Source organism: Amblyomma americanum, chromosome 3 (genome assembly GCF_052857255.1).
Source record: "Amblyomma americanum isolate KBUSLIRL-KWMA chromosome 3, ASM5285725v1, whole genome shotgun sequence".
Lineage (NCBI taxonomy): Eukaryota > Metazoa > Arthropoda > Arachnida > Ixodida > Ixodidae > Amblyomma > Amblyomma americanum.
This window is the reverse complement of record NC_135499.1, coordinates 54,974,710-54,991,059: the sequence shown is the minus strand read 5'-3', so window position 1 is coordinate 54,991,059 and position 16,350 is coordinate 54,974,710. Positions and strand designations below refer to the sequence as shown.

At 50.3% G+C, this 16,350-nt stretch overlaps 1 pseudogene; it reads left to right on the top strand.

The window, feature by feature from the left end:
- The first annotated feature begins 1,503 nt into the window (after nucleotides 1-1,503).
- Nucleotides 1,504-15,664, top strand: LOC144123733 (uncharacterized; annotated as a pseudogene).
- The last annotated feature ends 686 nt before the right edge of the window (nucleotides 15,665-16,350 follow it).

The following is a 16,350-nucleotide window of genomic DNA, read 5'->3' as shown; positions in this document are numbered from 1 at the left end:
GAAGGGGGTAATCATTGCAGTTTTCGGGACGCCGTCCGGATTGACGGGTACCTGCGTGTAGGCCTTCACCAAGTCTAGCACGGAGAAAACGTGACAGCCATAAATGCGATGGGCGAAGTCCTGTATGTGGTGAACGGGGTACCTGTCCGGAATGGTGAGGGCGTTGAGGGCACGGTAGTCTCCACAGGGCCGCCAGCCTTCGGTCTTCTTCGGGACAAGGTAAGGTGGCGAGGCCTATGGTCCGTCGGAGCGGCAGGCGATTCCCTCACAGAGCATGGCTTCAAACTCTACTTTGGCACAGTTTTAAGAGTTTTGCGCGTGCGGTATGGGGCACGGTGACGGGCGCGGCAGAAAGCCGGAGGGCCTGGGGTGGTCCGGATGTAGTGCAGAGTGGTGTGCTGCACATCACGCGGCAAGCCCTTAGGGAGCGTCAAACCGGGAAATTTGGCGAGGATGGCGTGGTACGGTGAATGATTTTCAACGCCGAGTACTCTGATGCTTGGCTGGTGGGTAGTCGTTCGCTGTCCTGGCGAAAAATGTCCCGTGGTCGCGTCCATGAGACGGTCGTAGCGGCAGCCCGGAAGGAAGTTGTAGTCCGCCAAAAATTCTGAGCCGATGATTGGCTCGATGACGTCGGCGATGACAAAATTCCAATGAAGGCCACGGCGTAGGTTTTTAAACTGGACGTGCAGGCGGAGCGAGCCGTAAGTCTTGATTGTGAACCGGTTTGCCGCGCTGAGCTCGAAAGACGTAGAAGGACGGGTGCCTCGAAGATGGGCTCGTGGGTAGCAGCAAATGTCGGAGCCGCTGTCGACAAGGAACCGCTCCCTTGCAATTTGGTCGGTGACGAAGATGCGACGACATCCAGGTTGGCAGCTTTCAGCCGTGTCTACGAGCTGCCGCTGGCGTTTCCCTTATGTCCAACGGAGCAGGGTGGTCGGCATTGTCGTGCTCTGACCCCGAAGCGTAGATGGTAGTAGCACCGGTCGTCGTCACCAGGCTGCTGCGACAGGGTGGTGTTACGGTCACGGCTTTGCGGGTGGCGCATGGGCAAGTGTTGATCCAGGCGCCGTTGAATGGAGCTGAGCTGTCGATTGATATCGTCGATACGGCGCGCAAGCTCTGTGCTGTTCAGCGGTGGGGCGACAGCATGGACGGTTGGCGACAACTGCGGCAAAAAGACCTCGATGACGCGATCAGCGATCCCGGCAAGTTGGTCGAGAGGTAGTGTAAGCTGATCCCGCAGAATCGCCTGGACGTGCGGTGGAAGTCGTTGAAGCCAAAGTGCTCGCAGTAAGAAATCCTGGACTTCCATGTTTCCCGCGAGCGAGCGCATGTGGCTGAGGAGCTGCGAAGACTTGCGCTTTGCAAGTTCTGCGTACTGTAGTTGTCGCGTCTTCTGGTCTTCCGAGAGTAACAGGCGGCGGATGAATTCAGTCTTGAGGTGCTCGTAAAGTGTGGCCGTTGGTAAGTTGGCAAGGATAAATCGGACTCGTTGGCGCAATGGGCGTCGAGGTGGGCGACGACATAATCGTTGCGGGTCCGGTCTTGCGTGATGTGCGTGAGGGTGAACTGGTCCTCGACTTGGGCGAACCATACATCGGGCGAGTCGGCCCAAAACGGCCAAAGATTGACAGCGACATGCCAGACGCCGTGCGGGGCAGCCTGCGGGATGCTGTCTGCCGGGGTTCTGACGTCCTCGGCAGAGCCGGTAGGATGCTGCTGCGGGGAAGCATTGGGCTTACCGTGCCGTTCCTGAAGCTGTTGTTCTTGCTCGTCTATGGCGATGCGTTATTTTCCGTTGTCCGGGTCACCACATGTGTGAGGACGTTTCTGCTGAAGGACGAATCCCAATATAAAACGTAACTATCGTTTATTCGATGGCAGCGGGCGAGCATACCAACGGTACGCTCGTCTAGGTAGCGGAAGAAAGAAAGCCGCTCCTCCCAGCCAGGCAGCCTGTCTTTGTAGCCACCGTCGGTGACGCATGCTTCGGGTGACGCAGCGGGGGCACTGTGTTTTATCGGTAATGCGGTCCAGCGTGTGACCGTGTTATGCTGGGCCGGATGATAACAAGGCGGAGGCTGCGCGGAAATATGCGCAGAGTGTGTCGCCACAGCTTCACTACGCCAGGATTTCAAGAGGGTAGTGTAGTTCCGTTTATGACCTTGAAAAGTTTAGAGGTCGAACCGTGGAACATAGTCGCGTAGACTCTGGAGCATAGGAATTTTAGTAAACAAGTAGATCAATCATGGTGTTTGATACTCTGCTTGGCAACGGGGGCGGAGCCACAGTCTGTGACGTCAGTGGAGAGCTGTGTATATGTGCCAACTACGCGCCGGTAGGGGTAGAAACCGTTTTTGCGATGGAGGAGGAAGAACATCCTGCCGGGACAGCGCGCCGGAAAGCGAAGCTTAAACGTTTCAATGAGGCTAGGAAGCAACGCCATGCCTAAGAGACAGAAGTAGAAAGGGCGAAACGCGCCGTGAAACGACGGTTCTGCACCAAACTCTGGCCAATCCCCCACCGTGAGTATGTGTCATCGTTTTTGAGGCAACAAGAACAGCAGCAACGACGGAAGAGTGCTACTGCCATGAAACTGCAGAAATTACTTCAAGCGGTATGTCTAACCAGCGACGCAAAGGGAACATTTCGCTTCTCACCATGTTTAACCAAAGCTAAACAAGAGCTAATTTTTCTTCTCGTTCTTTCGGTGTGTTTCGTCCAACAGGCTGGTTTTTGCCATTTTTCTGTGCCATATTAATTTTCGTTTAAAGCGTCCTCATATCCTTCCCGCAACCGCTATTATCCGCAAATCATTTACCAGATCGCATTTCAGTCTTTAGTGGAAAATCTCTGATAGCCAGAATTTAACACTTATTCCGCATTATAATATCAGTTGCTTGTTAGTACAATGTATGGATTTGCAGTATGAGAAGACAGTCTCGCCAAACTTAATATTTGATCAGTTCGTTTACAATCACCGTTTTTCGGCACAGCCTGTAGAGTGTGGAACACCTACCTGCTCTCAAGCATTCTGTTAGAAACGTAGAAACATGAACGTGTCCTACGCAAAACGTAGCACTGTTCACTCTTTTCTGTCACCGCTGACCTGCTGTTTTGTGTTTAGTGTACTGGGCTGTGTCCGCGCTTTCATCTTGAAAAAAAAGAGGACAAACTAAGGGGATGGTCCGGCTGTCATCGGATTGTCGCATGGTCTATTGTACTTTGTCCACAGTCATGCCAACTGAACTCCCCTCCCCCTTCCCATCACTTCCTGGTGTGAGGGAAGCTGCTAAGGCGCTGCTAACATTGTAGCTGCCTTGCAGAGGCAGCTGAAAGCTGCATTATTGAGAATGCTGGGGCACAAGGGGAAAAAAAAACGAACAAGATGGGACTGCATGTGTAAAGGAGAGTGACAGCGGATTTTTCAGCCGAAGGAAGCCATGTACGGAACACAGTAGGTCATGGCATGTCTATTGTGGGTGCCTTGGTTCATTCCTATGTAATCTGCAGGATCTTGCAGGGTGCAGCATTGTTGTAAACATGCCATTGGAGCAATGCGCAAAGGCCGAGACGCTTTACTCTTCAGTTTCTTTAGATTTTCGGGGGTTTTTTTCTTTGTAATTTGTCCTCTGTTTCGCAGTTGAGTTTCGTGATTTTTTTTTTAATTCGAAGACTTCCCATGTGGCGTAAGAAGACGAAGACGATAAGCTAAAGTGGGCCGTCGAGCCTCTTCTCTTAGGGAAACCTTAGCAGGCTCGGGCACATAGCGTTATTTGTTAACCACAAAAGCAGGTGTTCCTCCATTGCAGTCCTAAGCCCAACTTCCAGTAATTGCCAAATTCAACATCCCTTTGGTAAAAAGCACATTCTGCAGCTAACGCTGATTTTCAGGTTGCAGAGAGTGTATCTGCGTGCTGACCAGTAAGTTTCTGTTAATTTTTTTTCTAATATTTACGTTTGTACTAGCCAAGAGGCACCCTTCTAGGTACATACCTGTAGCTTTTCTTGTGTGATTTCTTTCCTTCTCGCAAAGTTAAAGTATATGTTTATTTATAAGAGGAGAGAACTGCAAGAATGATCGCTTAGTTGATGACACACATTTACCGTGGTGGTGTACTAGTCCGACGACTGTTGCCGTTGACAGCCTGTGTATTAGCACGTGGTCGTAAATTAAAGACTTCATTTTCTCATGCGGAGTACGCATTTGTAATAAAACATAAGAAAAGTGAGTAATGGTACCGATGTATATTAGCGCTAGAGAGTTGTTAGGTGAGTGATTCAACCGCTACTGCTCCAAGAAAAGCATAATCACTGGAGTACCCATTCCCTTGTCTTCTCTCTCTGTTTTTTCTATTCTTCGCTTTAATGCAGTTTGCAGTTGTGCAATATAGCGGTAGGCCGTGTGTCATGCCCTGAAAACATCGCAAATTGGGGGTTTATATCAAGCTACCGACTTTGTTCGATCTCTATTTGTATATTTACCATGCATAGATTTTTATGATGTAAGAGCCTTGAAGTTTCTCTTCTTTTTTCAAACTCGCTCTTTAATTTGTTTGATTATTTAATGAAATAAGTACTTATTTGAAGCATCAGCTGCTTGATGCACCCGTACAAGTAATGTGAAAGGAAACATTTATAAGGTGTCAGTTGCTCTTTTAGGGAAAGTTCTTTTTAACATCTTGGATCGAACTAGTAATTAAGGTCTGATTTCTGCAAGGTAAAACCACTCCGAAAAAAAATTGCAGGGGTCACTTAAGCTCTGCCTTATACGTATGACGCGCTCGCTAATAGGTTAATACTCATATATGCAGAACTAGGCATTCTCTACTTAGTATTCATAGATCTCTGAGAGTCATCACACCACTCCGGCACTGTGGTGCAGCGGTTATGCAATGCTCCTCCTAGAAACCTCTGGCGACCAATCATTTATTTAACTGCCACCTGCCGCAGTGCTCAGTTTGCTCAGAATCCGATGAGCAACTTGTGATGAGACCACAAGGTCACGTGATCTGGCTGGCCCGCCTACCTCCTAGGCTGCTTTTTAGGAATTTTTTCGGAGACATTTCTCTCACGTTCAACGGCCCCTGACACCAACGAACACGCCGGATAATCTACGACACGAGCTCCCTAACGCTATCGCGTTAAGTATAATAAAAAGGCATCATCCTCAGATTTCATTTTAAACCGTTCTGTGCATGCTCTGAAATGTGTGCCTATGATTGGCATATTTACATTGTGAAAACTGTGGATGGCAAGCGTCATGAACAGAGGAAACGTTTAAGACTTCTGACCCGTCGTTATCCTTTCGATGTGGTGTCCTTGTTGCGCTTGATTTCTGGAAGCTGTGCACCAACTTGCCCCGCAAACTGTTGTAAAGTATGCTTGCGCTGCAACCAGGACGTGTAGACCATGCGGTCGCGCCCTGAACACGTGAAAGCGAACCGGGAGCAAGAATTAGACTCCTAAATGTATGCAAAGAATGAACTCTTTTTGCAGTTAAGCACAAGGACAGGAAGAAGCTCATCATTACCCTGCCTGAGTCGATTCCGGAGGAGGGCCATGAAAGGGGAGTAAACTTCGTGGTATCCAGTATAACCGGTGAAAGGTGTGTGAGACTCAGAGCGCCAGGAGCAGGTAGGCTTTATTGCCACTCGCAGTAATAGCGTTCGCGACGAAGACGACGATGGGAGATTAAGATGAATATAGACAAATGAGGCTGAGATTCACGCACAGTGTTTACGTTAATTCCCCCCCCCCCCTCCTGGACGAAAGCGACCATCCTGGTTGCAAGTTAGTGATGACGGGGGAGGAGCAATGAGCTTGAGGTCTGACACGTGGACGATCTCGATGCCCCGACAGCGACGATCAATAACAGGTGAAGCGGGTACGACACGATAGTTAACGGGGGACATTTGTTCATGCTCTGCAAATGGCCAATATTGCGGATTATAAATTTTTCACACAACTTTGGTGTGTGCACGATTGTCCAGAGTAAAACCTCATGACCAGAGGAATAAGAAACTGCACGGTAGGTAAGATCATAACTGCATTTCCCAGAGGCCTGGCAAGCTTATGTGTTCAGTCGCGCAAGTTCGCGGCATTGGGCGATGCGTGAAGTAAAGTGTTCGTGGGAGGGTGCTCTATAGAGAACGGGGACCGAAAAGAAAGATGGTAGGGAATCGTCCAAAGGCGGCAGACGGATAAGCTTTGGCACTGTCGCCGAGAAGAACACTAAGGTGGCGCAGCAGAATGGCGCGGAAGAAAAATTGGGGGATCTTTGCGGCGAAGGCGAAAGGTAGAGCAGCAGTTTCTTCGTATGTGTTGTGATGATACACATAGGTAACTATCCAGCGATTGCCCGCAGGTGTCAACGGCAGAGGTACGTATAGGTCGACGCCAACAATGTCTGAGTGAATGGGCAAGGAAGGGGTTGTAGGAGGCCCGCAGAAAGAGACGTTGCCGTTTACGGTGTTGGAAGGGAACACAGGATGCGAAGTATTTTGCAACACGGCTCGAAAGACACGGCCAGTATTAGCGGTTTTTAAGCCGATCGTAGAACTTCTGGAAGCCAGGGTGACGAGTGGTTAGTTCTTCGTGGAACGCTTGCAACCGCTGACGGTGGAGATAACAGGGAAGAACAGGAACCCATGAGGGGCCGACAGGAATGTAATTGTGCCGAAGGAACGTGCCATTTTGTACCATGAAATTGGTTAGTTGGCGGCGCAGTCGTGCGTTGGGAGACTGCGTAGCACCGGTGAGGCGATCGATTAGCATTCGGCAATAAGTATCAGTCTGCTTTTCGGAGGCGAGATCTCTGGGCACGGATGGGAAGACGAAATCAATGGGGGCAGTTGTGATAGAAGGAGACGGGGAATACTCAGGATGGCCTAGAGACGAAGGAGGCGACGTTTTTGGTGGTGGCAGCGAAGTGAGGGGACAACGAGAAAGAGCGTCGGCGTCCTTATGTTGTTTTCAAGATTAGTAAGTGATGTTAAAATCGAATTTCTAGAGGCGGAGAATCCAGTGTCCGAGCCGCTCAGACCGATTCTTTAAGGAGTACAACCAGCACAGAGCATGCTGATCACTGACGATCGTGAAGTGTCCGTACATACAAGGGCGAAACTTTTAAACAAACAAGAACACTGCGAGGCACTTCTCTTAAGTGATGATATAGTTGTGTTTAGCTGGAGTCAGTTTACGACTCGCGTAGACAGCAATCTTTTCGAGGGATGAAGCTTGTCGCTGCAAAAGCACAGCGCCAAGACCGTGCCCGATGGCATCGGTGTGCCAAAATGTTGAAGCAGACTCATCAAATTGGCAGTGCACTGAATCGGACGTGAGAGTTTGTTTATGTTCTCCAAATGCTGCCTCGCAATCGGCAGACCAGCAGAAATTTGTTCCAGCAGTTAGAAGCTTGTGTAGAGGTGACACGATAGACGCGAAGTTGCTGATGAAGCCACAGAAGTAGGATGTCAGTCCAAGGAAACTGCGAAGCTATTCGGCACTCAACGGACGTGGGAAATGCAGGGCAGCCGCAATTATATCGGGGTTAGGCTTATGCCTACCTTGCTGATGACGTGCCAAGCACTTTATTAGATATGGAGGCAAATCGACATGTTTCAGTATTGAGCCGAAGGCCAGTTTTGCAAGCGCTGTTAAAACTTTATCCAGGCGTTGAAGGTGGCAACAAAAGGTGAATGAAAATATGACGATATCGTCCAGGTAAGAAAGCATGTTTTTCATCTTAGGCCCGGGAAAACTGTATCAATCATGCGCTCCAACGTAGCGGGAGCGTTGCGCAACCCAAAAGGCATAACACATGAATTCGTACAACCTATGCGGAGTAGTGAAAGTTGTCTTTTCTTTGTCATCTTAGTGCATAGGGATTTTCCAGTAACCGGGTCACTGGTCGAAGGTGGAGAAAAATTCGGCTCCTTGTAAGCATTCAAGGGCGTCTTCAATGCGAGGAAGTGGGTATACATCCTTGCTAGTTGTCGTGTTCAGAGGACGATAACTGACACAGAAACGTACCGAACCACCCTTCTTCTGCACTAACACGATTGGTGAGGACCAAGGAGTGGACCAAAGACGTGTGATCTGACGATTGAGCATGTCATTGACATTGGCGTGAATTATCTGGTGCTCGGAACTGGGCACTCGGTACGGGTGGCGACGAATAATCCCAGAGCCATCAGTTTCGATGCGATCGGGGGTTGCACATGTTTAGCAGAAAACCGAGTAATGTAAGTCAAAGGAATATGCGTGCTTCTTCAAGACGGCCACCAAGGCATGTGTCTGGTCTGAGATCAGGTCGGATCAAATGGAGCATAAAGGGTTTCAACAAAAGAAGCAGAAGAGGAAGCTGGTTGCGTGTCATTGTAAAGCTAGAGAGGAGCCATAGGATGAGCTCTGCGGATTGAAGCGACAGTAGATTCATGGCGAAGAAGAATAGGCTCATGCGTAGGTTTTGAGGCTGCCGGTAAGAAGACCCATAAAAATAATGAAAAAGCAAGGGAACAAGAAAAACTCCTCGGGACAGAAAGTGCGAGGAAGGACGAAGGACGTATGATCTGACGAGTCAGCTTGTCAGTGACATTGACCTGAATAATCTGGCATTCGGAATTAGACCATCGGTACTGGCGGCAACGCGCGATCTTAGAGCTGTCAGTTTCCATGCGATGGGTGGTGTCACATGTTTGACCCAAAACTGCAGCAAGTATGTCAAAGGAAAAGGCGTGATTTTTCAGTGCGGCAGCCAAGACTTGGGTCTGGTCTGAGGTAAAGGCGGGGCTGATGGTAGCGTAAAACGTCTCATGAAAGGAAGGAGATGAAGAAGCTGGTTTCGTGGGTTTGTAAAGGGAGAGAAGTGTCATCGGCTTGAGCGCTGCGAATAAAAGTGACAGTAGATCCTTGGCGCAGAAAAATAGGCTCAGGAATAGTGTTATAGGTGGCTAGTAGAGACGAACCGCGTCAATAAAGACGCGACGTAGCAATAAAAATTCCTCGGGACAGAAAGCGGTCCATCTAAAAACGGCGCACAAACGCACTACAAAACTTTACTGTGCAGAAAGCGAGGCTCGAGCAGCCAATGCGTCCTCATTGGTAATGTGGGCGGTGAAAACAGGCATGACATCGTCGCAGTCAGGATAGAGGACATGGTCAGCAGCTGGAACTAATCGGTGAGGCATCCGGTCAGGTAGGCCACAGATGGCGGTTTCTGTAACCTCGAAGGATAGTTGTCCGCACATATTGACAGCAGACGATGATGAAAGGAAATCCCTGCCAAGAATGAGTTGATGAAGGCAGCACAGCGTGTTCGATATGATGGCGGATGCCTTTGATAGGGATCCAAGCGGTACAGTGTCCAGAAGGATGTATTGGAGGCTCATTAGCAGCACATTAACTCTGGCCGAAGAGGGAGTACAGACATCTTTCAAAAGTAAACACAGGTCGGATCGGATGACCAAGAAAGCGGCGCCGGTTTCAGTTAGTGCTTGCACAAGAGTTCCTTCAACTTCTAAGAACGACATATTGGACGGGGCTGGAGGAGGACTTGCAGAATGAGGTCGGGGTGCAGTTTTACCTCCGGAAACGGCACAAGTCAGCTTTCTGGGCTGCGGTCCGAGTGCTGAGAACCTGCGTAAAGATGCGATGAAGAGCGACTGAAAGGCGACGAGAAGCGGTGGCGCGATGCACGGACTTTCGAGGCACGGTCATGAAGAGTCGGCGGGTAAAGGTAGCGAAAATGATCGGAATAGTCGTAGTTCGGGAGGTACGGAAACTGCGTCCACATATCGACGTGCGGGGGATCACTGCAACCAGCACGCTCGTCACACATTTGCCGGCGGCAGACACGGGCGACATGGCTAGTAATTCTGCAATAAAAACAAACGGTACAGGGTGGACGGGGACGCCACACAGGAGTATAAGCAGCGGCGGAAGGACTTGAAGAAAGAGCTGCGAGGTTGTGCTGCGCAGTTTCAGAACCAGATGGCAGGAAAGGTGACAGAACACACGTTAAACTGCCGTTTGCCTAGCGTGAAACCAAGCCGAACGTAACTCACTCTTCGCGCACCGCTTCCTAGCGTTTACTCCTCTTTTCCCCTTCCGCGATCGCGGGCCTCAAGAGAGGGGGGGGGGTGGGGGTGGAGCCCGATCATGTACACTGCTTACACGCCTCTGCGCAGCGATGCACTTAGTCGCCTCTGTGCCAAGCACTTTATTAGATATGGAGGGAAAGCGACATGTTTTAGTATTGAGCCGAAGGGCAGTTTTGCAAGCGCGGTTAAAACTTCATACAGGCGTTCAAGGTGGTCACAAAAGGTTAATGAAACGATGACGATATCGTGTCGGTGGCGTCGCAGCAACCTCAGCATACGACGGGACGCAGCGAGAGACAGGGGACTCTTGACTAATCTGGCGCGTTAAGTAGGCCAGCTGGTCCTTGATCATGTCACGCAAACTTGAAGCAGGAGGAGGAGGGACGACACTTGAGGGCAGACAATGAAATGGCGCCATGGAACTCTTCGCGGATTTTGAAGAGAATGAGCTTGCGAAGGTCTGCATCAGTAGAGGGGCGAGAATCCCACTTTTCCTGAAGTCGGTTCGACTGCAGGTCGTCAAGACGCTGGCAGGTCAGGCGGTGCGAATGTCCAGTAAAAAGGAAGGCTTCTGGACAGCGACAGCAGTGAAGGCGAAGGAGCCGATGACGTCCAGGACATGGCGATCGCGGTTGACTTCAGGTGTGGCCTTGTTCACACGGAGGCAAAGAGCCAGCTCGTCCTCAATGTAGGATTTGCAAGACTCTCCTGGAAGCTGTACGCGGATGTCCAAATTTTTTTGTAGACAGCCGAGCCAACAACGACGACACCAAAGACCTGGCGAATCTGTGGCGTGAAGCAGGACCAGTTAGAAATAGCACCTTCATGAGTGAAAAATCAAGCCTTAAACACATCAGACAAATAAAATAAGACGTCGATAAGCTTCATCGAAGCGTCGCAGTGGTTGAAAGCGCCTACGCGGTCTTTTTGTTGTTGCCTCAAATACGATGGCACATACCCACGGTGGGGAATTGGCCAGGGTTTGGTGGAGATTCAAAAAGGAAAAAAACTGATTCGGGTTCATTTCAAGCGACTCATAAATTTAGAGGAATCTGAGAGTAAAAGAAAATCATGAAGTTTGAGAGATCTTGAGGAAATCGGAATGAAAATCGACGAAACAAAGCAGTGAGTGTGTAACAACTAAAATTCAAAGAATTAATCAGAAAGAAAATGATTTTGACATGAATGTACTTGACATTGAAAAGCTAACACAAAAATCTACTGGTTTCAATAATATACTTGTGAAGAAGCTGACACACCTGAATAATGGCATGCCCTTTGACGGTTGCACCGAAGGAGAGGAGGACGGGCAGAGTAAACGGCCGCCCAAATTGAGCGAGGGGAGTTTGCAAAAACTGAATTCTCTGCCGTTCAAACCGCCGGCAGTAGAGGGTGAAATGATCTATCGTTTCAACGTCCCCGCATGACACACATAGATTCGACGGCGTGAACCTGGAACGGAATAAATATAGAACGACATAAAGAAGGCCGCCACCGTCTGGAAGACGTTGAAGTAACGAGCGTTAGCTGTTTGGTTTACTAGATGAAGAAAGCGAAGAAGAACGCACCGCTCGTCTCGAGAAACAGACTGCAATATGTTTTGAAACGGGGTGGATTGCTACCATGCTCGGCTACGCGTGCACGCACGCTGCCTAGTGGAACGATTGCCGCCTAGCGCCATCTACGTCTACCCTGCTGCAGCAAGGTTTCAACGTCGTCGCCGCGAAGGGCCGCGATAACATGAGGGTCGCGCTTGCGGGTTCTGACCGTCCAAGCGGGTTGGGCTGGCGGTGGTGTGGGAGGGATTGCTGTGGGTCCCAGGCTTGCGCCGTAAGGATCGGGTCGATCGTTAAGCAGCGCGATACACACAATCGGGGCCGAGAGGATACATGCCGGTGGCGCCCGGTGAAAGGACGGTGACTATTGCGAGCGACTTTGGGTCGAAGTGCTCCATCGGGGCAGGCGGGCCGACCAGACGGAGGCCGGAACGGCGCTCCAGGGGGCTGCGGAGAAGTACATAAACTATATTGGGGCTTAAAAAAAACAAGAAAAATCTGTCCCAGCCCGCACAATGGAGAGGTACAAAATTATTGCCGGACTATAAAAAAAATCCAACATTAATAAGTGTCCCTGCACGTGCTAGGGAAAGGTACAGAGGGACTAAGAGCCACCTCCACAACGTGTGGGATTGCGAACGCCCGGAGCAGGCTTTCTTGACAATCGCAGTAATGGAGTTCGCGACGAAGACGACGATAGGAGGTCATAAAGAATATAGACAAATGAGGATGAGGTTTGTGGTAGGTGAACCACATTTATTGGACGTCCCGGTAGCCGCGGCTGCTGAGACGGTGGAGTGGACTGTTCACGTTGCTGGCTAGGCCGGCTGCCGAAATCGTTCTCTGTTGCACGAGCGAGAGCTTCTGGTTTGCGCGAGGCAGGTCGCGCCAACTTCATCTTCATCAGCGCCGCTACAGGTTCACGCACAGTGCTCATAGCTGCAACTAAAAGAGCGTATTTAATTCCTTTCTGCATCGAAGGCATGAGGAATGCTAGCCCGATAATAAATCTGGTAGTCAGATGTCACCACTATCGCTTTCGCAGTGAATAAAAATGCAGGTTAAGGTATCAGACGTCACCAAATACATTGTTCACGGTGTAGAGAGAAAGGCGGTTTCTATTATTTCTAGGTTCATACATCGTACCGTGCATTATTTGTGATGACAACTGGGAAGCAGGGCTGGGCAGGAGGCGCCGTGGGACGGGAGATCACAGGTGGATGGCCGTCCAAAGGGGCCGGTGAAGCAAACATGAGAGAGATCGGGGTGTAGTTTGAGGCAGCTGGTTGAGAAGGTTGGCAAGAGACTGGAGCGTCCTCGCGTGGCACTTGCAGAACAGTGAGTGTGGGCTCATTCGGTGGCGGAAATAGTGGACACATCGGTGTGGGGAGCGGCTCCGGTGCATAAGCTGGCGGAGGGAAAACCGAAGCAGCTCGGGTCGAGAATGCGGCCAGGGGTGGTGGTTCGAGTGGCGCCGCAGTTTCTGTGTCCGGAACAGGAGCGCAGAGAGTCGGCGGGAGCTCCAAGCCAAAATATGCCGTCAAACGCTTCGTGAAATCGGCGTATATGTCGGGACCGGGAGGCGGCAACCGCAGCTGTGCCAGAAGACCGGGTGGTAGTTCGCGGCTGGCGTGCTGATAGCGCAGCAGCTGGCTGCACACGTTGTGGACATGAAGGTGCGAGTCCAGCAGCGCCAGCCACAAAACGGGGTCTCTGGCATAAAACGCGGGCAGGCCGCGCAGCCGAGGAAGGAAGGGGCGTTGATACGGCTGAAGGAGCTCACTGGAGGTGATGGGAAATGCGTACATGGCGATGAAAAACTGCTGAAGGCCTGGTGCGAACAGTGGGCGTGCAGAGGCAAGGCCAAGTGGAGGGACAGGACGGGCAGGAGCGCAGAGCCGGTGGGAGCGGCGTTGCGTGCGTCGGAGCTGTCGTCCGGTGTCACCAGATGTGGTGGAAGGTCCACATTTATTTGACATCCCGGTAGCCGCGGCTACTGAGACGGTGGAGTGGACTGTCCACGTTGCTGGCTAGGCCGGTTGCCGAAATAGTTCTCTGTTTCACGAGCGAGAGCTTCTGGTTTGCGCGAGGCAGGTCGCGCCAACTTCATCTTCATCAGCGCCGCTACAGGCTCACGCACAGTGCTCATAGGTGCAACTAAAAGAGCGTTTTTAATTCCTTTCTGCATCGAAGGCATGAGGAATGTTAGCCCGCTATTAAATCTGGTAGTCAGATGTCACCACTATCGCTTTCGCAGTGAATAAAAATGCAGGTTAAGGTATCAGACGTCACAAAATACATTGTTCACGGTGTAGAGAGAAAGGCGGTTTCTATTATTTCTAGGTCCATACATCTTACCGTGCATTATTTGTGATGACATTTGTTCATTTGTTCATCATACTACTTCGCTAACAAATGACACAGCAAAATTCTCAGTCCTCTATGGATGACAAAGTGACATCGATGGTTGTGCCGGATTGCCTCTACTCCCCCACCCCCTTTCTCTCCCCATCTTGAAAGCTTCCGGTACAAGCCCCGCTGCATCTAGCTGGCGCCGCTCTCAGGTAACCTCGATAAAATGCCTAAAGACGCCCAATAGCTGCTAGCACCCACTCCAAGGCTTACCTGAATAACAACTTTCGCCAGTACACAAAGCAAGGAATTGAAAATCGCACATAGCAACCTAGCATTTTATCCAGGGGGCGCTGTTCGAAGTGCTTTTTGTGTAGGAATTTTGGCGGGCTTTTACGATGCCTAGTGCCGAAGGTTTTTGTGTAGAAATTTTGGCGGGTTTTTACGTTGCGAGTGCCGAAGGTTTTTGCGGAGGAATTTTGGCGGGCTTTTGGCGGGCCGGACGATGGGTCGGCAAGCTAGGAAAATCAAGGTCGACGGGGAGTTAGTGCAGTGCCAGAAGAGCGACCGTTGGTGATATTTAGACGAAACCGAGTTCGGGAGCTCAGCCGAGGCAGATGGGAGTAGCTTCGCGTACAAGCTATGTAACCGTTTTAAAGAGACCGTTCGGACGTTGAAAGGGGAATGGGCAGCTAGGATCAATAAACTCCAAGGGGACCTGAAGGTGGAACGAGAGGAACGGATAAAGCTAGAAACTCAGGTCGCCGAGTCACTTAAGAAGGAGGGGGCTAATGCCGACCTGTTGGAGCGAATTGTGGGTGAGGTGAAAGAGGAGCGGGAAAAGCGGGCCCAGCTAGAAGAGCAGGTAGAAGTTCTCAGGTCGCGGACGGCAGGGCGCCCCGGTTTGGAGCAGTATAAGGTGGGGGACGAGGCTCGTAGATCCTACAGTGCTGTAGCGCAGCAGGCTTTGAGTGGGGAAGACAGAGAGGTAAAAACGTGCACGGTGACGCGCGAAAGTAAAGTACGGCGACAGGAGAGACAACCAGTGCGATCTGGAGGGCCACAGTCGCAGTCAGGAAGCAAACGGTTAGAGCGCAGGAGAGTTCTGGTAGTCGATGACTCGAACGTTGCGAGGGTTGATGGAGACGTTTTGACGACAGTGAAGGCGGACAGACGGGTGCAGGTGGAGACCCAGTCAGGGAAGAGCATGTTAGATGCAATGGCCAAAGCCCAGGAAGTGGTAGGGGACAACATGGATGGCGAACATTTTGTCGTTATCCATGCTGGTCACAATGATGTGGTGAAGGGGAGGAGCCAGAATCTCGAGAAGCAGAAGTGAGGATGCGCAGGCTTAGAGAGGCCTGTGAGAATGTGCATGTGACCATATGCACAATCCCAGAGGTCCAGAGGCAGCCTAGCGATATGGAAAGAAGGGTCGTTGAGGCTTACCGTGTAATTAGGTTAATGAGTCGAAGACTAGGATACGGGGAAATGGAAGTTTACAGGGAAGAGTACGAGGTCCGCTCCCACCTTTTTGCACAGGATGGCATTCACTACGGTGGTGGCACTGGCAAGAGTTTGCGTTGTAGGATAGGTCACCAGGCAACAGCTTTTTTGGGGGGACGCAGAGCTCTGAGACAACCAGTGTAGAGAAGGAAGAACCAAGGTAAAGAGACGACGGAACCATAGGAGAAGAAGCAGACACAAGCGCCAGGGCCAAGTTAATTCAGATATAGGTTTCATTAAAATGCAAGTTGGCAGGAATAGACTGAAATGGGAGGAAATAGAAGAACAGTTAAGGCAGGAGGAATTAATGGTATATGGTTTAGTGGAAACACATCTTAGAGACGTGGAGTAACCACCCTGTAACCCAGACTACGCATGGGAATATTGCAATAGAACAGAGGGCAGCAGCAAGGGGGGAGGGGTTGAATTGGGGCATTCATTCATAAAAGTATGAATTTTCAAAAGGTTAAACTGAGATGCAAGGAACATTTATGGCTAAAAGGAAAAGTGGCAGGGGAGCAAAACTTATTGGCTTTGTATACCTGTGGATAGGAGCTAATACTAAAGAGGAAAACAGAAAAATGTTAGAATGTATTGCAAGCGACATTGATAAGCTAGGAGGACAGGGTGAGATAATTATATTGGGCGAAATTAATGCACACATAAGAGACCTGGATGGGTATACAGATTCGACAGGCAGCATGATGCTGGATATGTGTGACAGGCGTGATTTAGTTGTATGCAACAGTACCGAGAAGTGTGAAGGCCTCATAACAAGGGAGGCAGGGAGTCTACACTCGACTATAGATTATGCACTAATGTCACAGAGA